The sequence below is a fragment of the Muntiacus reevesi genome, chromosome 12, assembly GCF_963930625.1.
Source record: "Muntiacus reevesi chromosome 12, mMunRee1.1, whole genome shotgun sequence".
In the NCBI taxonomy this organism is placed as follows: Eukaryota; Metazoa; Chordata; class Mammalia; order Artiodactyla; family Cervidae; genus Muntiacus; species Muntiacus reevesi.
In genome coordinates, this window is record NC_089260.1 from 24,018,867 (window position 1) to 24,040,296 (window position 21,430).

At 38.2% G+C, this 21,430-nt stretch overlaps 1 protein-coding gene across 2 annotated transcripts in view; it reads right to left on the reverse strand.

The window, feature by feature from the left end:
• The window catches only part of RSPO2 (R-spondin 2), a 125,506-nt gene that overhangs the window by 84,692 nt on the left and 19,384 nt on the right, over positions 1-21,430 (reverse strand). Inside the window, exon 2 of one of the 2 annotated variants that reach the window (XM_065903097.1) lies at positions 13,638-13,703. The exons of the other annotated variant lie outside the window; for it this stretch is intronic. The gene's annotated coding sequence lies outside the window, so the exon portion shown is untranslated. The remainder of the gene's footprint in view (positions 1-13,637; positions 13,704-21,430) is intronic. 2 annotated transcript variants of the gene reach the window in all.

Genomic DNA, 21,430 nt, shown 5'->3' on the forward strand with positions numbered 1-21,430 from the left:
GAACCCTTATTCTTGTGATTTCCACTAATCTTACAGGTCAGGCCCTTGCTACCGCTAGCTTAGACACCCTAACCACGCCACCCCCTGCCCCGCCTATCTTTCTCTACTCTCCCCATTCTACTATAGGGTCAGTTTTTCTGCTTTTATCTCATCATAAGGTTTCTATTATGCCTTACTCTCATGAAATAATTACGATTTATAAAGCATTTTCACATAACTGACTGGAAATAAAAAGTGAAAATGAATGTATCAGTTGCTCAGTCGGGTCTGACTCTTTGACACCCCGTGGACTGTAGCCCGCCAGTCTCTTCTGTCCATGGAATTCTCCAGGCAAGAATACTGGAGTGGGTAGCCTTTCCCTTCTCCAGGGAATCTTCCCAATCCAAGGATCAAACCCGGGTCTCCTGTATTGCAGATGGATTCTTTACCATCTGAGCCATCAGTGAAGCCCCTGGAAATAAGCCTAGACTATTTACAATTTTTCCAGATGCCTCTAAAGAGGTTTTATTCTAAGATTTTGTTATTATTGTTCAGAGCAGGGTGTAAGGAATGAGTATATAAGTTTCAAAAACTGGGACACAGACTAACTTCCATGTAAGGAGGAGGTAAAGACAGAGTAGGGTGGGCAGGGTGTAGAACATGAGTGAAGGGAGCAGAATCAGAAAGACTCGGTAGCTCTATGATGGATGAAACGGCTTTGGCAGAGGAAGTGGTGACTGGGAAGAACCCAACTCATTTTAATTTTCAGGGCTGTCTAAGAACATAACCCACCTTAAGCAGAAAGACCCTTATGGCATGATATTTGGAGATGTAATTTATGACTCTCATGACTCTTGTGGGGGAAAAAAAAAAGCCTTTAAGTAGGAACAACCAGGAGACCAAGGCAAAGATAGGAGCCACTGGCTGGAGCTCAGCAAAAGGCAGCCCCACACTGCAGAGCCCTCTGCAGTAGCTCACCACTGCCTTTTGCTCTGCAGCTTAACTACAAATATGAAAAGGTAATATCAAGGTTATCCAAATCCCAAATTTAGCTTCATAAGGAAAAAGAGAACTTGGAAGATTTACATATGTAGCAAAACATTTCAAGGAGAAGGTTCTCTGGACCACAGTCATCACAAAGTAAAAGTGAAGCTATACTTACTTTAAGTTCAAAAGTTAAACCCAGAGCTATCAGTATAAATCACACTCCATAGTAAGAAGGATGGAGAAAAGAGAATTACAGAGCTAAGAGAATCATTATAAATTAAAGGCTTTTTGTTTTGCTTTGTTTTTATGTATCAGAAGTCAACTTTCATCTTGACCACAAAGATTGCAGAGTCAACAAAGTGTACTCCACACTTTTTAAAAGGTATTCTTAAAATCAGTAAATGCATTGCTTTATTTACTTGAACTTTAACTGACAATGAAAATGAAGTAGGGAATACTTACCTGAGTCCATATCTTAGATATCTTTATAACCCTACATAAGAGGAACCCTCTTAAAACGAAAGTGATGTGAGCCACACCCAGCCTTAAGTGCTCTCTCTTCCCTTGCTCCAAACTTCAGCAGTGCTCCTCAAAGCTGAAGGATAAGAACGCATGTAATTTTTGCAGTTTGAAGTTTCATGACCCAAACCTCAAACAAATTTTTTGGTTTAATTAACCACTGTCCAGTGTCAACTATCCTGGTCTCCTCTATGTTATAAAGCAGCAGCTAAATTCAACAAGAACTTCTTCATCCATCATATGGTGACTATACCAATCTCCGGGTAGCTCAGATGGTAAGGCATCTGCCTGCAACGCAGGAGGCCTGGGTTCAATCCCTGGTCGGTAGGATCCTCTGGAGGAGGATGTGGCAACCCACTCCAGTGCTCTTGCCTGGAGAATTCCATGGACAGAGGAGCCTGGCAGGCTATAGTCCATGGGGTCGCAAAGAGGCAGACGTGACTGAGCGACTAAGACACACACACCAGTCTCTATATATCTAAAGCCAGACAAAAATTAGACCTTTAAACATGACTAGAGTAATTTATTTTGTCAGGATCTTAATAAGTCAAATGGCTCAGCCTATTTCTATGAGATTTAATTCAAGTGTGCAGGTGAATAAACAGATCTTAATTCCCAGCTTTGAAGACCATGTTTATTTGCTCTCCCCGTAAGCTTCAACTTTTCCAACCCTGAAGCCTGCTGAGATCCAGGGCCTCATCATTCCAACCAAAACACTTTTCTAAATCTGGACCCACCCAAAATTCTAAGGACGAAATATATCACATAAAACATTAAAACTCCCCTAAAATGTGTTAGACAGTGGTATTAACACAAATCCACACATATCTCCTTGACAGGAAAAGGAATATATGGGTACAGAAAACAAAAATCATGAGGCAGAAACCAGGTAACAATTCCTTATATCTCTAATAAGTACTCAAGGTGAAAAAAACAGCTTAAGTAAAACTCTTTACTCTTAATTCTAATCACCTGATTTGTATTCCTCTTAAATTGCAAAGTTTGGTTTTTTATGAATCCTGATATTTTAAGTTTGATCCTTTGTTAAATCAAACCCAGTTATGCACATTTTATCCCATAGAACATTTTTATGTAGGTGCTGAATGCCCATCTGTTTCTAATATATTCCTAATACTTCTTAAAAGTGTTACCCTGTTTCTGTTGCAAGCCCTGCCAAACAAGAAGAAATCTAAATTCTTACTAGCTGAAGGCATCCATTTCTGACAAAGGGTACAGATTTCTAATTCTGAAAATAATGAGACTGAACAATGGGCTGTTAGCATCTTAGCCTCATTCCATATTTTCAGGTTAAATAATGTTACAAGTTCAACAGCTTTTCAAAAAAATGAACATTTATTATTAACTTCATTGATCCATCCTATCACAAAATTGCTAATATTTATCTCCACCCAATTCCAAGTTCAAGATACATATTTGGAAACAAAAACCCTATCTCTGGCACCAGTAATAGAGAACTTGCCTGTCAGATCCTATACAAATCAAGTTGGGCATAGACCCTTCCACTAGAACTTGGCATCACTGAGATAAAAAATCCTGTAATCATGTATACTACCAAGCTCAAACTTGACTAAGCCATCAAGATCATGAATGAACAAGCCATGCAAAATTTGACCAAAATGAGAGATACCTATCTTTCAGAGTACTGTATTTTACATTAAATTTTAAATGTTGATAAAAATGAATATGTAATCTGATCTTTGATGAAAAGACAACAGATTTTAACATGCTAGATATTCACCATTATAATCATGCCTTAGAAAACAGATGTTAAAATGAACAATTTTAATAAAGCTCTGACAGAAGTAAGTTTCTAAATGTCCACTAAAGTTTTAGAGGAGCTAAAATAACATGAATTTAGTCTAGAAAAAAAAAAAAATGAGAAGGGCAAACTTGTGCCAAAAATTCCAAAGTTTCATAACCTGTAGAATTGAGACACACATACACACATTCTCAGAATCATTTTTTATCTTTTGTTATGAGTCCTTCAATAGATAACAATATTTTTAGGAAAAATGCTTATGAAACTTAACTTCTACAATAAGTATTAGCTTTGAGAAACCCATATCCATTGGATGTCTGAAAATGTTATTAGTTGATAATTAATAATATCATTGTTAATCCACCTAAAACATGTCAATTAGGAATGAAGGCCTGGATATATCCCTAACTTCAGATGTATTCCATAGGAAAACAGTACTTCTAAAATTTTATAAGCCTCCCAAAATACTGAAATCATCTCTGAAAGTGATGACTTCCCTAAGGACTTCCCTGGTGGCTCAGGCAGGAAAGCATCTGCCTACAATGCAGGAGACCCGGGTTCAATGCCTGGGTCAGGAAAATCTCCTGGAAAAGGAAATGGCAACCCATTCCAGTACTCTTGCCTGAAAAATCCCATGGACAGAGAAACCTGGCAGGCTACAGTTCATGGGGTCGCAAAGAGTTGGACACGACTGAGCGACTTCACTTTCACTTTATACTTTCACTTTCTGAAAGTGAAAGTCACTCAGTCATGTCTGACTCTTCACGATCTCGTGGACTGTAGCCTGCCAGGCTCCTCTGTCCATGGAATTCTCCAGGCCAGAACACTGGAGTGGGTAGCCATTCCTTTCTCCAGGGGATCTTCCCAACCCAGGTCTCCCACATTGCAGGTGGATTCTTTACCATCTGAGCCACCCAGAGAAGCCCGAGAAAACTGGAGTGGGTAGCCTATCCCTTCTTTAGGGGATCTTTCTGATCCAGGAATTGAACCAAGATCTTCTACATTGCAGGCAGATTCTTTACCAACTTAGATACCAGGTAACATTCCTAATGACATCAGGATTAAAGGAATTTAATTAAATGATTTTTCTGCTCCTACCGAAGTATGTGTCTTACTGTACAGAAACTCAAATCTACTAGAAGATTTTAAAATATGGAGGGAGAAAGTTAAGTAGAGTTACAGATTTATTTTAACACATGAAGTCTAATATCATCACAAAAAATGAGGAAAAGGACCACAACTGTAAGCTCCTAATTCCTTTCAAGTGCTAGCACCACACGAGTCATAATCCTCATAGATTGGCACCTCAGAAGTACATTTACAACCACGATTAGCCACGGCTGTTGTGTGATTCACCAGGTGGGATATTTTTTAAAAAACACATCACAAGGAAGCAGAAAGCTTGTATGAGGCATGTGTCATGCATGCTTCAAGTCTGAATTAACTAAGATGTCCCAGGGAAGCCCAAAATACTCAGAGGGTAGGTCTAAGAAAGATGATAAACTAAGATATGGTTGCAAAATAAATGTGGATGGAATCTTACATCGGTTTGTTTGAGGGCACAATGGACCTATTCAGAACACAATAAACACACTCTCCTTCTAATTTAACAAATCATCATTAATATTCAAGGCAGTCTGCCAAAACTGGAGGAAATTGAAAGATCGTATCAAAGCAGTCACTGCAATCATCAGGAAAAATTACTTTGGTTCAACACATTTTACCTTGAGACAAAGCAGTATCCTTTCAACATAGTTCACCCCAAATGTAAGCAGCTGAAGCAGATGCAGGTTACACATCTGTTGATTTAAGCCACAGATTTCCCAAAAGAGCTTCTGAATGCACATGTTACATTGCAATGCAAGGTACCTAAATGTTTGTTTGTTTTTTTAATCAGCACTCATCAGGTCCTGATCCAGAGAGTTTGACACCATTGAGATCTAGAAGCTCAAGGAAGGTTGAAACGAGCATTCTGATGTGCCAGTACTATGCACTCATCAACTAACCATCAAGTAGAACGTAAGAATTTGAATGAATTAAATGAGACCCAGAAACATTTTTCCAAAAACAGTCACCCAACATCAAGTAAAAAGACCCAAGCAAAGAAGAAAGTAGCTATGTATAGATGTTAATGAAAAATTAAAATCATGAGCCCTCAAGTAAGCATATACAATTCCGCAAAGAGTGAAGTATTTCTCATGATGAACACTCACTGTCGAAGTCAAGCCCTTTAAGAATTATTCCTCTTCCCCTCTCTCCCACCATAAACATTGACACAAAAATCTGAATGCATATTCCCAGGCTAAGTGTTAACTCTGACAGGTAACGGGGGAAAATGTACAATTAAGGATCTGAACATGCTCATCCCAAAACTAAACTATTAACACAGGCAAAGGCATAAGCTCTTCAGTTTCTACAATGGCTAAGGCAATTAACATTCATTAGTTGATGAAGTCAGAACAATATTAGATGATTTGAGATTGCTCATTTGCTCAAAGTTATATGATATTTTGAAACAAAGGAAGACATATCTTACATTGTATAAAATAAGCCACCAGCTTAAATCTGGGACAGAGAAAAAAAATTTACTCCATCAAACTATTCTAATGCCAGAAGATACATAAGTTTAAAGTTAGAATGTGTGGGATCCTCTGAGTCATGCCTAGAAACTGCTGTGTAGTATAGATTACTCACGTCAAGAGTTGGCTGGGACTTTCTCAACATACTTAAAAGATCCTGTGGAAATGTTAACAGAATGTTGGTACTAATGGTAACTCAAACATGAGCAGATCTAAATATATACATTTATGAAGATTATGAAACCACCACTTTCACATGAGTCCAAGTTTATATAAGGAGATAATCCAATTATTTAAATAGAAAAAAAAAAAAAAACTGCTCATAAATAGAGCTGGGCTTTTATTCCATAAAGTACTTAAATACTTCTTACACTAACAGTATTTCAAAATAAGTTCTGCATACTTCCTAAGTACTGTAAGCTAAGTGCCATAGTGTCTGACCTACCCAACTGCCTATAGGAAAAACCCCCCCATGGATCCAAAGATTAAATTGGTTTTTTAAAAGGGAAAACAGGGTATGATGGAATTCTGTGTACAAATTACTCAACTGTCTCTCATGTACCACGTGCTTCCTAGAATAGAAACTGACTCCTGCTTATTTCACTATTTTAATTTTAAGACAATAAATGGAAAGTCAACTGGATAACTTATTTGGTGTCATAAACACAGCCCTCAAGAACCACCAGTGTCATAACTAACCAGATTAAAGAATTCATGTGTTTTAGATGTGGATTATACCACTGTGTTTTAAAATTGAGAATGAATACTGTTAGCTACACTGTCCTAGAGAAAGCTCTCTTCAAATGAAGAAAATTTAAAAAAAAATTTTAATTGTCTTAATGAAAAACACACTAGCAAGCCCTTAGGGCTGACAGACAAGATTGTGTAACAAGTATTCAGGAATACACTATGATGCAAAAATAAAAAGTAAAAGCTTTATTGCACTCAATCTAGGTCACTGTGGGTGAAATATCACATAGACAATGAAAATTAGAAAGATTCACTGTTAAATCTTCAGACCTACACAGGGTTTAGTTCTCAGTAATTTTTAAATAAATCACCTGCATTTAACATTTATCAAAGTTCATCTTAACATGCTTTGTCAGTTTGCTAAGTTTATAGCAATCAATACCTTAGTTTGAAATCTAGCTACTTAATCATTCTTGTTCTAAGAAGTTATGTGTATTCAGAACAAGAAGAAATGAAAACAAGGAAGATCAATATGGGAGAAGAAAATGAACACAGAAGAACACGCTTTGTGACAAATTGCAGGCTATATGCGTTCATCATTTTTGAAAGTAAGGGCCTATTACTCATAATTTCTGTTTATCAAAAGTGAATAAACAGATCAGAGAGTTTAAGAAACTTTTCCAAAATCATACACTTTGTTAGTGACAAATTTAAATCCAGCTCTGACCCCTGATTTCAAAAGCCAGGCTTTTAATTTCCTCATTAAAAGATATATGTATAGCACCTAGGGAAAAAATGCATTGTACCAAGATTAAAACTGTGAGAACTTTCTTTCAAATTAGGCTGTACCCTTGTAATTTGCTCACTGCCCCGTGCTCTGTTTTTAGCTACAAGGAAATAATCAAGCATCCTTTTGATGATTAGTCACTAAGAGTACTAAGCTAATTCTTTCCTAACATAACTAGGACTATACTAAATCCCATAAATCAACAAAATTAGGATGTTATCCCCAAGAACACTTCAGAGTCAAACTGCTGATATAGCAAGCAGGATAATAGGGGAAACTGAGTTACAGGTTTCTTCTGGCAGAAGTTAAAGAGAAATCCTCAAAATTATAAATGGAGAGTCTTTTAACGGTTTGGGCATACAGCAAAAGGCCAGCACTTTTAAAACTGGAATCTCCAATTGACAAGTTCAAAAAAACATCACCCCCACACCATGCAATTTCCTGCAAATGGGCCACTCTCCTCACTGTCTTTGAAGACAAATCCTGCCCTGGACAAGGAGCCTTTGATGTAACACAGCAAGTGTACCTATGTAATTAGAAGGCTCTGTATGCCATCCAAATGAGTGAAACTAGACTTTAAAGATGCACTGCAGTGAAGAGGTTTGGACTGACAGCCTGAGCCGTTTGCCTCTGCTCCCCAGCCACAGTTCTGCTTCACTCCTCCAAGCCTAAGAAGCTGAAAGCAAACTGCACATGCACTGTTGGAAGCTGTAACTCGTAGTCGGTCACTCCCAGAAAGTGGCAAAACTATGTGTGTGCATGCTCACAGACATGTGCTCACTCAGTCGTGCCCAACTCCTCGAGACCCCAGAGACTGTAGCCCACCAGGCTCCTCTGTTCATGGAATTTTCCGGGCAAAAATATTGGAGTGGGCTGCCCTTTCCTTCTCCAGGGTATCTTCCTGACCCAGGGATCGAACCTGTGTCTCTGGCATCTCCCTCATTGACAGGCAGATTCTTTACCACTAGCACCACCTGGGAAGCCCATTTACAGACATAGCTTTGTATATAGAGACCTACATTTATGCCTGTATATATAAATATATTCATATACTGTCTTCTGAACCATTTGAGTACAAGTTGTAGATGTCACACACTGAAATGACACTCTACACTGAAATTTCAATGTTCAGTATAGATTTCTAAAACAAGATATTGTCTTATAATATCTTCCATATTGATATAATCCAATACTATGTTCTAACCACAGTCCATATTCAGTTATCCCAATACTGTTCCTTTTATCTATTTTTTTCCTAGACTAGAATCCCCTCCAAGATTATGCATTGCAATAGGCTGTCATGTCTATTGGTCTCCCTTATTCTGGAACAGTTCCTCTTTTGAGAGCTTGATGTTTTGGAAGAGAACAGGTCAGTTATTTACAGGATACCTATTTGAGTGACTGATCTCATATTTGGGGGATAATGTATGAACTGATGTTATGGCCTTTTCTGTGCAGATCAAGAAGCACTTGATGAATTTGATTGCAATATTGGTGATACTAATTTTGATCCCTTGGCTAAAGTTGTGTCTGCCAGGTTTCTATATTATAAGGTCACTATTTTTCCCTCTGTAACAGGGGCCCAAACCCCAGGGCTGATACTGGCTCTGGACCTGTTAGGAACTGGGCCACACAGCAGGAGGTGAGCAGCAGGTGATCGAAGCTTCATCTGCAGCTCCCTGATGGTAAAGAATGCCTATAATACAGGAGACCAGGGTTCAGTCCCTGGGTTGGATCAGAAAGTTCCCTTGGAGAAGGAAATGACAACCCATTCTAGTATTCTTGTCTGGAGAATTCCATGCAGAGGAGTCTGGCAGGCTACAGTCCATGGGGTTACAAAGAGTAGGACAGGACTGAGCAGGCTAACAGCTTCACTTTCACATTACCGCTCGCATTGCCTAAACCATCACTCATGTCACTGCACCATCCCCCTCCACACTGCTGGGATTACTGCCTGAATCAGCCCACCTCCCCCCACTGGAAAAACTGTCGTCCACAAAACCGGTCCCTGGTGCCAAAAAGGTTGAGAACTACTGCTCTAGAATACATATTTTTTGAGGAGATATAGTGAGACTAAGTACCCATCCTGTTCTTCAAACTTCCACACTAGTTTTAGTATTCCTTGATGAGGAGCCATGAAATTAAAAGATGCTTACTCTTTGGAAGGAAAGTTATGACCAACCTAGACAGCATATTAAAAAGCAGAGACATTACTTTGCCAACAAAGGTCTGTGTAGTCAAGGCTATGGTTTTTCCAGTAGCAATGCATGGATGTGAGAGTTGAACCGTGAAGAAAGCTGAGCGCCGAAGAATTGATACTTTTGAACTGTGGTGGGTGTTGGAGAAGACTCTTGAGTGTCCCTTGGACTGCAAGGAGATCTAACCAGTCCATCCTAAAGGAAATAAGTCCTGAATATTCATTGCAAGGACTGATGTTGAAGCTGAAACTCCAATACTTTGGCCACCTGATGAGAAGAGCTGACTCATCAGCTCTGATGCTGGGAAAGACCCTGGTGCTGGGAAAGACTGAAGGTGGGAGGAGAAGGGGATGACAGAGGATGAGATGGTTGGTTGGCATCACCAACTCAGTGGACATGAGTCTGGGTAAACTCCGGGAGTTGGTGATGGACAGGGAGGCCTGGCGTGCTGCAGTCCGTGGGGTCCCAAAGAGTCAGACACGACTGAGTGACTGAACTGAACTAACTTGATGTGCGTGCCTGTGCAGTCACTAAGTCGTGTCCAGCTCTTTGCGACCCCATCACTGTAGCCCACCAGGCTCCTCTGTCCATGGAATTCTCCAGGCAAGAATACTGGAGTGGGTTGACATCTCCTCCTCCAGGGGATCTTCCCGACCCAGGGACTGAACTTGTGTCTCATGCATTGCAGGTGGATTCTTTGCCACTGAGCCACCTGTGCAGCCCAATGATTCTTGCCTTAATAAACTATTCTTTGGATGACTATCAAAGGTGATTCTCTAACTCCATCATTCTTCTCCATTTATCAGGGGGCATATTCTAGCGTTGGAATGAGCTTTCCCTTCTCCCTCATTTGTTGGTCTGCTTGTTTGTTTATACCCGTAGGAAATACAGATTTTGTTCATTGTACTATCATCTGTTATGTTTGTGCTCAACTTATCCTCGACTTGTTTGCTGAGAGCCCTTTAAGGTGTTGTTCACTCACTAAGGTGTTGTGGATTTTAAGTTGTATTTTCTGTGCACGCTGCCAAGTGCTTAGGGATCGAGAAGAAGGAGATTTATCCTGGAGAGCTAAGACACAGGTGGTAAGATGACCTGGGTCTTGAAGACAGACCAGGAGTTTGGAGAAGAATATCCAAAGGAGAGGAAGAGGACATGAGCAGGTGTCAGCACACGGTTGGAGGAGGCCGAACTCTTTGTCCTTGTATGGCAGATAAACCTCGGCCTGTCTTATCGACAATCTACCTTTCAGACAACAGCAGAAACAGCAAAAGGAGACATTCAATACTTAACTTGAACACAAGGAAGCACTTGCTGAGAATTATAATGTTACCATGGGGTTTATAAGTATAGAATATATAGAAACTGCAACAGTAGAAGTAAAACCCAAGACTTTAAGAATGAATTTCTTTTTTAAGTTTGGAAGGATACAGGTTTGGCTTTGCAGCCAACATTTCTAAGTTAGAAAAGGAATTAAGAAGATATTTTCAAAATAAGACTCTACTTACATAATCTCAATGAGGGAAAAACTGAATGATATGATATTCTATAGAATTCAATAAGGTTTCATAGGAAGTCCTCTGATGAATTTAAACATTTAAGCAACATGTGCAAAAGGATATATTCATGAGAAAAAACAGAAAAATCACAAAGAAATGTGAAGAAGGCTAAAGTTTCCTAAGGTTTATGGGAAACATTTTTTAAGAGCAAAATTAACAAAATGACATTGTTAAACTCAGCTTTTAAGATTATAACATAATAGTAGATGAGACAGGAAACTTATTTTCTGCTTCCATTTTATATTTATTAAAAATAAAGACATGAAAAGAGAAAATTATCACAGACTAATAAAAAATAGTGAATATGGGATAGGCAAGAAGATCCTAGTAAATATATCTTTTTTTAATAATAAGAAATTGATTCCTGAAAAAAAAATGGAGGGCTTTCAAGATGGGACATGAAAAACTGTCTCATTTTCAATAAGTTGGGAAAACTGAATTTCAAGAACTCCAGATTCTAGAAGATGCTTTAGGACACTAGTGTTGTAAGCACTTATAGTTTAAAATAATTAATATAAACACCTATCTTGGTATTTATAAGTCACTAAGAACAAGTTATTTCAAAATTAGCCTAATTATTTAAATACATCATAATACCCCTTGCTTTCTCTCCCTACTAGGTATCTATGTCTCTTTCTATATACACACAGATCTATAGATAGATACAGAAATAATACACTCATATTTGGTAAATTATTTACAAGTAAGTTGCAGACACCATAATACTTCACATGCAATTATCCTGCGCATACTTTCGGAGAATAAGAACATTGTCTTACATATTCACAATATCATTGTCAGACCTCAGAAATTTAGCACGGACAAAACATTATTATTAATACGCTGTCTACATTCCATACTTTGTCAACCATCCCCAATGTTCTGTTTTTCCATCTATCCAGAAACTAAGAACTGTGGACTGCATTTGGTTTGTTTCTTTAGTCCTTTTAATTTGGAACACCTTCCCCACTATTTTTGTCTTTCTTGACATTGAGATTTTTAGAGTCCAGGCCAGTTGTCTTATGGAATATCCTTTAATCTGCATTTGAATGACTATGGCCATATAATTTGGGCTTCCTGGATGGCTCAGAGGGTAAAGAATCTGCCTGCAATGCATGAGACACAGGAAATGCGGGTTCAATCCCTGGGCCTGGAAGATCCCCTGGAGGCAACCCACTCCAGTATTCTTGCCTGGAAAATTCCATGGACAGAGGAGCCCGGAAGGCTATACATTTAGACATGCCATTTTGCCATCATTGATACAATCATTTAATTCAGGCAGGGACCATCACCAACTAATACCATTAGGTAAAAGCTTATTGGGAAAAAAATATTGCGCAGGAGATTACTTACTAATTCCAAAGGGAGAAGTTGCCTTTATGATGAAACTTGGCCGAATCCACATTAACCAAGGGATCAAACTGAGAATCACCGCCAAACACAGAACAAGCGGCCTCATATGCTTCCTGATGTGGTGAAATGGGGAGTCACATCTGTCAAGAATTTTTGTCAACAGATACTTCTTCTAATCACTTTGTAATCACTAAGTCTCCTTTTAATTTTCAGGGATGCTCAACTTGATATTGCAGAGACACGTTGCTTCCTCTTTATTCTTTTCATTTTTACTCATAGTACTCTGAGAGCAACATATTTCAAACAGGAGTGGAACAAGGAAGATAAGGAGCCAGTAGACAGATGACGAAGGATTGTCTGCTCTCATTAAGTACCGATTATCAGGCCCATACACACAGGCACATGTGCAACCACAGACAGATATGCATGCCCATACTCCCCAAGCAAGTAGGCTAGGGTGACATTAGCTACTTCCTGGGAAAATTAGTCTATCATTGTGGAATAGAAGCATTTCTAAGGCCACCACATGTAGTCGTACACTACAAAGCTCTAGGGGACACTATTTACATATAGCAGTTCTGCCTCAAAAGGATATAAAGCAGAGATTCCCACCTGATGGCCACGAGCCCTAGGCAGACTATAGAAGTTACTTTCTTTTCCCCCTAAATTTTTTCTTCCGGAAATTCAGCTTTCTTGGTTTTTCTTGAATAATCAGATGGTATGGCCATCACACTATCATTCCTGCTTAATAACCATCAACTGAGGTATTTGGCAGTTGCTTCCATCAAACAGACATGCCCTGTCTATTTCAGCTCATCACTCTCCATGGTCTAGCACGTGACCAACTTCATACACAGAGCAGCCAACTGGCTTACAAGGACCACCTTCCATAAAAGACACAAGACACTCAAGTTCATGCTCTCATTGATGACATTTTCCTAACAGTCGATTCACTTACTGCCTGGGAGATGTACAGCATCTCACAAACCACTGTAGCTTTCTCTCTGTGAATTAATAATCATGAAATGGCAACTTTTTCACTGTAGCCTAGTAGAGACCAGTTGGCATAAAGAAAAATAGTGTTATTACATAAGAAATATCAGTAAAAAAACAAAATTAGATTCAAGTATTAAACTACTATAAACATTTAAATGTACCTAAATTTCACACATATGTGATAAAAAAAGATCACTTTGTAAAATGGTTTACCTCTTTTAAAATCTGTGTTCACAGAGCAAAAGAATCTCCTGAAAGGCTGTGTGACAAAGTCGGAAACTGCAAAAAAATACTTATTAAACAAAGAAACAAATTGGAAAAAATTATAGCAACACACAAAAAGAGTACATTTTTTGTGTATTGAATACTTATAGATCAACATGGAGAATGGTTCTCTTAGAAGAGGAAGCAGGAAACTTAAATTGCTAAACATTGATCAAAGAAATGGAAAAATGTAAACAAAAATATGTTCAACCTCACTAGTGACAAAAAATGCAAATTAAAATAAGCAGTCAACCTCATCATATATTAAAGTTTAGGAGTTGGCTGATTAAAAACTATCAGTAAGTATTTAGAAAATGATGACCTCATATACTCCTGGTAGTAATGTGAATTAGTACAAATCTTCTAGAGTATAATTTAGCAATATTGTACTTTTCCTTTGACCTAGCAATGAAACTTTTAGGAATCCTACAGAAAGAAATGGAAAATTAAATAAAGATATAAAATTCACATCACAGTATTTGTTTTTATAGTGAAAAGGTAGTAAACTGCCAAAATGTCCAGCGTGATGAATAATGTACATTAAATCTAAAATACTGACTTTAAAGATCATTTGTTATATATAGCATTGTTAACATGCAAAGAAGGCTCTTTTGATATAGAAAAATGTGAGAAGGCAAATAATACAGGACTCATTTGATTTAAAAACACATACATCTGTATAATGGCACTGTATTCTGGAGTATAACTGATTTTTTTTTTCTTTTAATTTCATTCTTAGTCCTTAGGTTTTTCTTTATTCAAATAAGCTAGTGGAATTCACTGGCTCAGGGAAGACTTTCTCAAAGAAAATTAAGTGCAAATAACCAAATTTTCAGTTTCCAAATGAGATTTTAAAACCTTTAGAATAAACAAAACCTTCCCATTCCTTTCATTTCACCACGTTATGAGACACTGAGTTTTGAGTTTCAAAAGCAGGAGGCAAAATTCACAGAGAACAAAAGTTTCTGTCCTAAATAAGCATGAAAGATTATCAGAGCCAATTACCTGCTTAGACAGGATAAAGACCCCACGAATTGCCAGGTGGCGTAGGAAGAAGAGAACACTCAGTTGAGGTGGAGTGTGTCTCTATAAAGGATCATATGCCCTAACCTTAGGGGAATGGGTGCACAAAAGAATATTCCTATCCTGTCCAGATAAGTTAGACAGTCAGACCAGAAGATACATGTGAAACCCAAGAATGCAGGCACATCCAGGTATGTGCTTCCAAGCTGGACACTTAGGAGCCATGGGATGGAGACATGAGAATAAGGTATGGAGAGCCTGTGAAAGCCTCTCAAGCCCAAAGCAGTCTAGGAAACCATCCGAAATTACCCCACGTGCCAAGAAGAGCTCAGATGGGGCTGAGAGAGACCACGGGCTAGGGGCAGAGGGCAGAGACCTTGCGGGCAGGCACTGAGGCCCTGGCAGTAGTGTGCAGGGCTAGCCATGGAAGAGTCCAGACCAGCGCTGACCATGCACAGCATGCAGAGTGGCGACAGGATGCGGGAGGCCCCCCACTGCTATTTCTCTCCAGACAAGCCTGATGCAAACCTTGCTGAGAAGCCAGTGGTGGAGAAGGAGGAAAGGGCAGAGCTCATCTGGGGATGAAAATGGAAAAACACTTAATTGACAGAGTACTCAAATTTACCAGGATTAATTTGCCACTACCAAGAAAAACAAGGCTTCAAAACAGACACTAAACTCAAGTGTAGAAATTAAAGCAACTTTGCTGCACCCCTGGGCATATGTCTTAGGAAATGTCTATATTCTAAATACGCACAGAAAAAATATCTTAGACATACAATGCAAAAACATTAACAGTGGTTAACGCAAGGAAGTAGAATAAATCCTTCTTTTTTCTGTATACTCTTCGGCATTACACAAAGTCTTGCAACAAACCCATGTTACCTTAATAGAGAGCAAAATTACTTTGGAAATAAAAGGCAAGTGACAATTATTCTGCCTTAAAATGTTTTAAAGAATTGAAAGTAATAATTAAGTTTTTAAAATAATTTAGGTGGCAAAATACAAGGGTTACTTCTCTCCACTTCTTAGTTTCTACTTTTCATTATCCGGACTTTCACATATGGAGTGGAGGAAAAACAATCCTTAATGCCTGTGATTCATCGACAAGAACAAAGCTGCCCATGTGCCGTTTGCACCACTGTACGCGCATGCATGCCCCAGCAAAGGTCATAATTTTTCAGGGAAGTGTTACTGTCTCTTTAGAAAACATAAAAATTCTAATTTGCTTAAAATACACACAGAAACCCAAAGGCCTTAATAACCATAATTACAATTTCCTCCAAGTAGAACATTCATAAGCCTTAAATCTCTTTACTGAGGTTTATTGCTAGTAATTAGGCAAAGTACACAGAACTAAAGAGTGTGTGCATGTGTTTGTGTGTTTAATTTAGTCGAATCAAGAAACATTTGTGTCATTTAGCCCCCACTTTTCAATACTGAAATATTCAAGAAGGAAAGGGAAGAGAGATGGGAAGAATGCAGAAGAGGTGGAAAAGAAGGACTTTCTAGATTAGTTCAACATCCAAATAAATGTAGTATTTGGATCCTGTTCATATAAGTTATTTGTTTTAATTATTCCCTAAACTTTCCAAAAACATTTAGTGGGAAAGCTGAAACCAAGATTGGTTTTTCAAACTATAGTGCTACATTAGCAAGTACGCCTTTCAAGTTCTGCTCTGCAAAATGTGGTCCTTAGACTCCAGGCAGTAGCACCCTCTGGAAGCAGAATCTCAGGCCTCCCCCTACACCTACTGAATGCAAATCCATTTCAAAAACAAGATCCCCCCCCTTGACTCCTACACATTACTCTAACGCATTCAGATCCAGGTTTTGAATGTAGCACCCCCCTCCAAAATAAAAGTTATAATAAGGAAAATTAATCTCTGTACCTAAAAACATTAAACCTACCTTTTATGCTTGCCTACACATAGATTATAATCAATTCAAAGGGGAATTTTATCCATCAAAAAAACCAAAAATCATAATTAAAGTAAAATCGTTCCATTTTAGTTTTTCAGTCTTAAACTGCAAATTGAAAATGGGTTAATGTGCAAAAGAAATTCCAAGGGTGTAAAATTTATTTTCCAAGGTTATTTGTTGACCCTATTCAACCCTCAGGATAGGAAACTGTTCGGTCACCAAGTACCATCCTAGTCAAATGAAAGCTACATAATAAGAGATCTCTCAAACAGCTGAAAAATGAGGTGTAAGAGCACATTATACAAAGAAGAAGTAACAAAGATTAGGAAATATAGAAGTTAAGATTTTCGAGTTTTCATTCATTGAAATTTACAACCCTCATATTGGAATCTACCCTAAATTTACAACCCACACAAACCTGGCAGAGTCTACTGGGTCTTGCCACATTGGATCAGACTCGCGCTTCTTCCTGTCCAGCATTCAGATGACGGCACCAAGGGGCATGCTGTGGGAACAACGGCTGTTCTTTGATGTCCGCCTCAAAGGTTAGGAGTATGCCCAACGCATCCTAATTCTCTGTAATAGCCCATTATGAAGCTGTCATCCACAAACTTAGTTAAATCATTTTTGAGGTTATTCATATTTTCTACCCCTACTTTCTCTTAGAGAAATCAGTTCCACAAGTTTGTAACTAGTTGGGTAAGGTGATATTTTCTAGTCCTACTACTCAACAAAACAGAATAAGGCAGTGTCCATACTGTCAATATTATTCACATCATCCACGATGTAAAAGGAAAATGGCCACGTGTCCTCACAGCACTTGTGTCCACAGATTCCTATTGTTTTTGTTTTTTTCTTTTCTCTCCATGGGTAGGCATTTTCTATTGTGACCATTTTAGACTCCTTGTAGCTTCTCACATTTCAATATAGATCTTCTGAGTATCAGTCTATGACAAGGAACCAGTATACTGCTAATTTGTTCACAGCCAAGAGAATGCTCTCCATTTGATTTCAAAATTCATTTCCTGACAACTTACGACCAAACTCAAATTCTTAGAGATGCTGTAACCCATCATCAAAATTAGAAGCAAACAAACTAGAAACTTAACTTCCCATACTGTCAGTTTTCCTTCTTTGTTGATTTTTTTGTTTGTTGGGTTCTCCCGGTGGCATTGGGGAGCTCCTCTCTTATATTTGCCCACCACTGTGAACATAAATTCAACCACCTGTTTCTGTTTCTCAGGTAAACTCTTGAGAAATGAGTTAATGTGCAAAAATTTCTCTTCTTGTATGGCTCGACCTCATAGTATCTGACAGAGATGAGCATTGGCAGCAAAAAGTAGAACCTGCATACTCTTTAAAAATAGTAAATTACATTGATCATCAATGTTTAAGATACCCAGGTTGGCACAGACATTAAAGCTGAGCCTAGTTCTAAACTGAGGTCCCTTTTGCCACATAGTAAAAGTTCCTAAATAAAATCTGCTTTTACCACTTTACTGTCCAGTTCTAATTTTCTTTGACAACCACAAAGAAAAGAAAAAGATACCAAGAACAGGCACCTATGGTAACTTTTAAAGGCTTCTCTGATGGCTCAGTCCATAAATAATCTATCTGCAGTGCAGGAGATCCATGTTCAATCTGGCTTGGGAAGATCCCCTGGAGAAGGAAATGACAACTTACTCCAGTATCTTGCCTGAAAAACCCCATGGACAGAGGAGCCTGGCGGGCTAGAGCCTATGGGGTTGCAAGAGTCGGACACAACTTAGCGACTAAACCACCACCTTGGTAACTTTTGAAGGTGAGGGTGCAGAGAAAGGAAAGATACCCTTCTCCAAGGGTAGAAGCGCATGCTCCTAACTTCCACCACCCACCCGGGTGCTAGAGAAGAACTAGAGAGGAAATCGAGAGAGTCAGATGCAGTGAGCGCTACCAGAGGGCCTAGCCTGAGGTTCCAATATGGGAGTGAGGAAATGGCTATAGAAAGTCTTCAGAAATATCCAGAACCACCCAAAGCAATCAACTCTGAAGAAGAATAAAGACATTTTCTGACATGTAAGGCCCCAAAAATATATATTGTGTGTACCTTTTCTCAGTAAGTTACTGAAGGATATGTTCTACCAAAACGGGAAAAAGTGAAAGTGTTAGTCACTCAGTCGTGTCTGACTCATTGTGACCCCATGAACTGTAGCCCGCCAGGCTCCTCTGTCCATGGAATTTTCCAGGCAAGAGTACTGGAGTGGGTTGCCATTTCCTCCCTCAGGGGATCTTCCTGACCCAGGGATAGAACCCCAGTCTCCTGCATTGCAGGGAGATTCTTTACCGTTTGAGCCACCAGGGAAACCACAAAAACAGGAGAGTAAGTTAAAAAAGGAGAAAGAAAGTAAAAGATGGAACACAGGAAACAGAACATTAAACACTAATAAGAGGCAGAAGGAATCGCCAAAACAATTACCTGGGAAGCAGCATATATAGCAATCAGTTTAGACTGCACCATATCAGAGACTCCAAATCTTCTTCAAAGGATAAAATTAAGAAAGTAGTTAATATATTCTAACATACTAGGAAGAGATGCAGGCAAGCTGAAGAGAAGAGTTGAATTAGGGTTGCATGTATAAAGGAAAAATCATCTCCAGAGAAAACAACAAGTTATGCAGGAAACAAAATATAGTAAGTATATATATACATATTATGTGACTCAGCTGTGTTTGCATGGTTATAATAATATAGACACCAGTTACTCATCCTTCTAAAATTATACTCTAACCATATGGGAGGATAGGGAGGAGAAGCAAGCTTGTTCATAGTGAGGAACGGCAGTAACGAAAGTGGGCTAAATCCTTATCTCCCATTTTGCATTTATGCCCCAAATAGTGCCCCAAACTAAAATGTATTAGCAGGAGCAATAAGAGCATGTTGTGGACAGTTAGGACCATAAATACCCAAAGGTTCTAAAAGTACTGAAATTAGTCAAGGGAGAGTTAGGAGGAGGGAACTGGGACAAGGATGGGGGTTTTTCATAACAACCTTGGTAGAACTTTTGACTCTATGTGTGTTTAACTTTGGTAAAAGATAAAAGACGTGGTATTTCCTTGTGATATTAGTAATGAGTAATTTATCTATACTTAGGAATTTTTTAATGTATGCAATTAAATTAGAAGAAATTACAAACTAAAGATTTAATTACATAGCACTTACAAAGTCAAAGAGAAATAAATATATAGCTGAATGTTAATATTTTGTGGGTTGCCAGCAGTTAATACTACAATATTCAAATTCCCAGATTTGTTCTAACTGCTAGCAATTAAAGTAACAAAAAGACTTCAGAATGTCAAGTCTCATACAGTATCCTCCTTCATTCAGCAGTTGAACAATTTATTTGATGTAGAGAAAAACATTATTTGCCATAATGTTTTTGTTTAATTATGGATAAATTATACCCTTAATTCACATTTATATCTCCCTACTAAAAGAGAAATCTTGGCAGAAAGCAAATCTCAAGATGGACACAAAGTTCATCTCATTCTGTGATGAACCATTTTAGAGGGGGCGTCTCTTATTTTACTCAGAGGGAAAGGAGGGAATGAATCCAAGTTATTGTGTGTGTTCTTATATAAAATATTGGGTTTACAAGGAAAGAATGCCTGTACTAATGACACATGGCATTTGTAATAAATCCTTCTCACACTGTGGTATATTAACCGGTATTTCCCAAAACTCCCTTAGGTCAACACAAGAGACCTCAAACAGCCAACCAGATTAACTAGGACCACATCAAGTAAAACCAGGCCACACAGGAGTACTTTCCTACATAAGAGACAAAACAATACATGTATGATTTCAATAGTTTCTCAAGCTGTTCCAGTGTTGGCTAAAACTTACATCTTTCCAGACTTAGCAAAAATACAGACATTATCCAGGCCTAAGGAGTTTCATATTCAGTAAGAATTAAGTCTCTTTGTTCCTCTTTGCCAAGATGTCTCAAAGTCTTAAATAGAAATGGAAAGGGGGTAAAGATGTGAGAGAAAATCCAGATAAAGTATTAAAGGTAAATGCATGTATCACCAAATGTGAAGTTTTTTTCTATAAAACATGAAGAATCTCAAAGTGCCAGTACTCTGAATTTCATGCCTTTATGATCTTTTAGTGAATTTGGTTTTCAAATTAACAATTCATTCTTTAAGAAAACAAACTTTATGCCAGCCCAAGAAGTGCACATATGCTATTGCATATATGTTTGAAATAGCTTTGAAAACTGACATATGGTGGTAGAGTTAAGTGTAGCCAATACAATATAAATTATAAATATAAGAGAGGTGTATATAAAAGCAAACTTGATGGAAGATTTATTATTTTATTCCCAGTCTATGGACCTCATAGTCTCTAATATTTTCAAGCCTAACAAAATGAATTCAATTCAAAATGTTACAGTGAACTACCCAAAACTGACTTTTGTTATTAAAATAAATATATATTTATATCCCATACGAACCTTCCTTTTTATACTTTATTACATTTTCTACAAAACTGACTCAAGCTTCATGGTAGCCTTTCCCTTTTGGTGGGCTTCCCTCAGCCTTTTGGTCTGAGCCACAAAATAATTGTATATTTACATGCTGCTTTTAACATTCATTTGAAAGTATTTTTGTTTTCTGGGTTTTTTTGGTTTCTTTTTTACTTTTCACTCAAAACAAACTGGGTGACAAAGACCATAATCTCCTTTCTTTTTGTTTTCCTGTCTTAGGTAGGGCTAAAGTCCCTCTTGACCAAGTACATGTTAAAAATATGAGTCACAT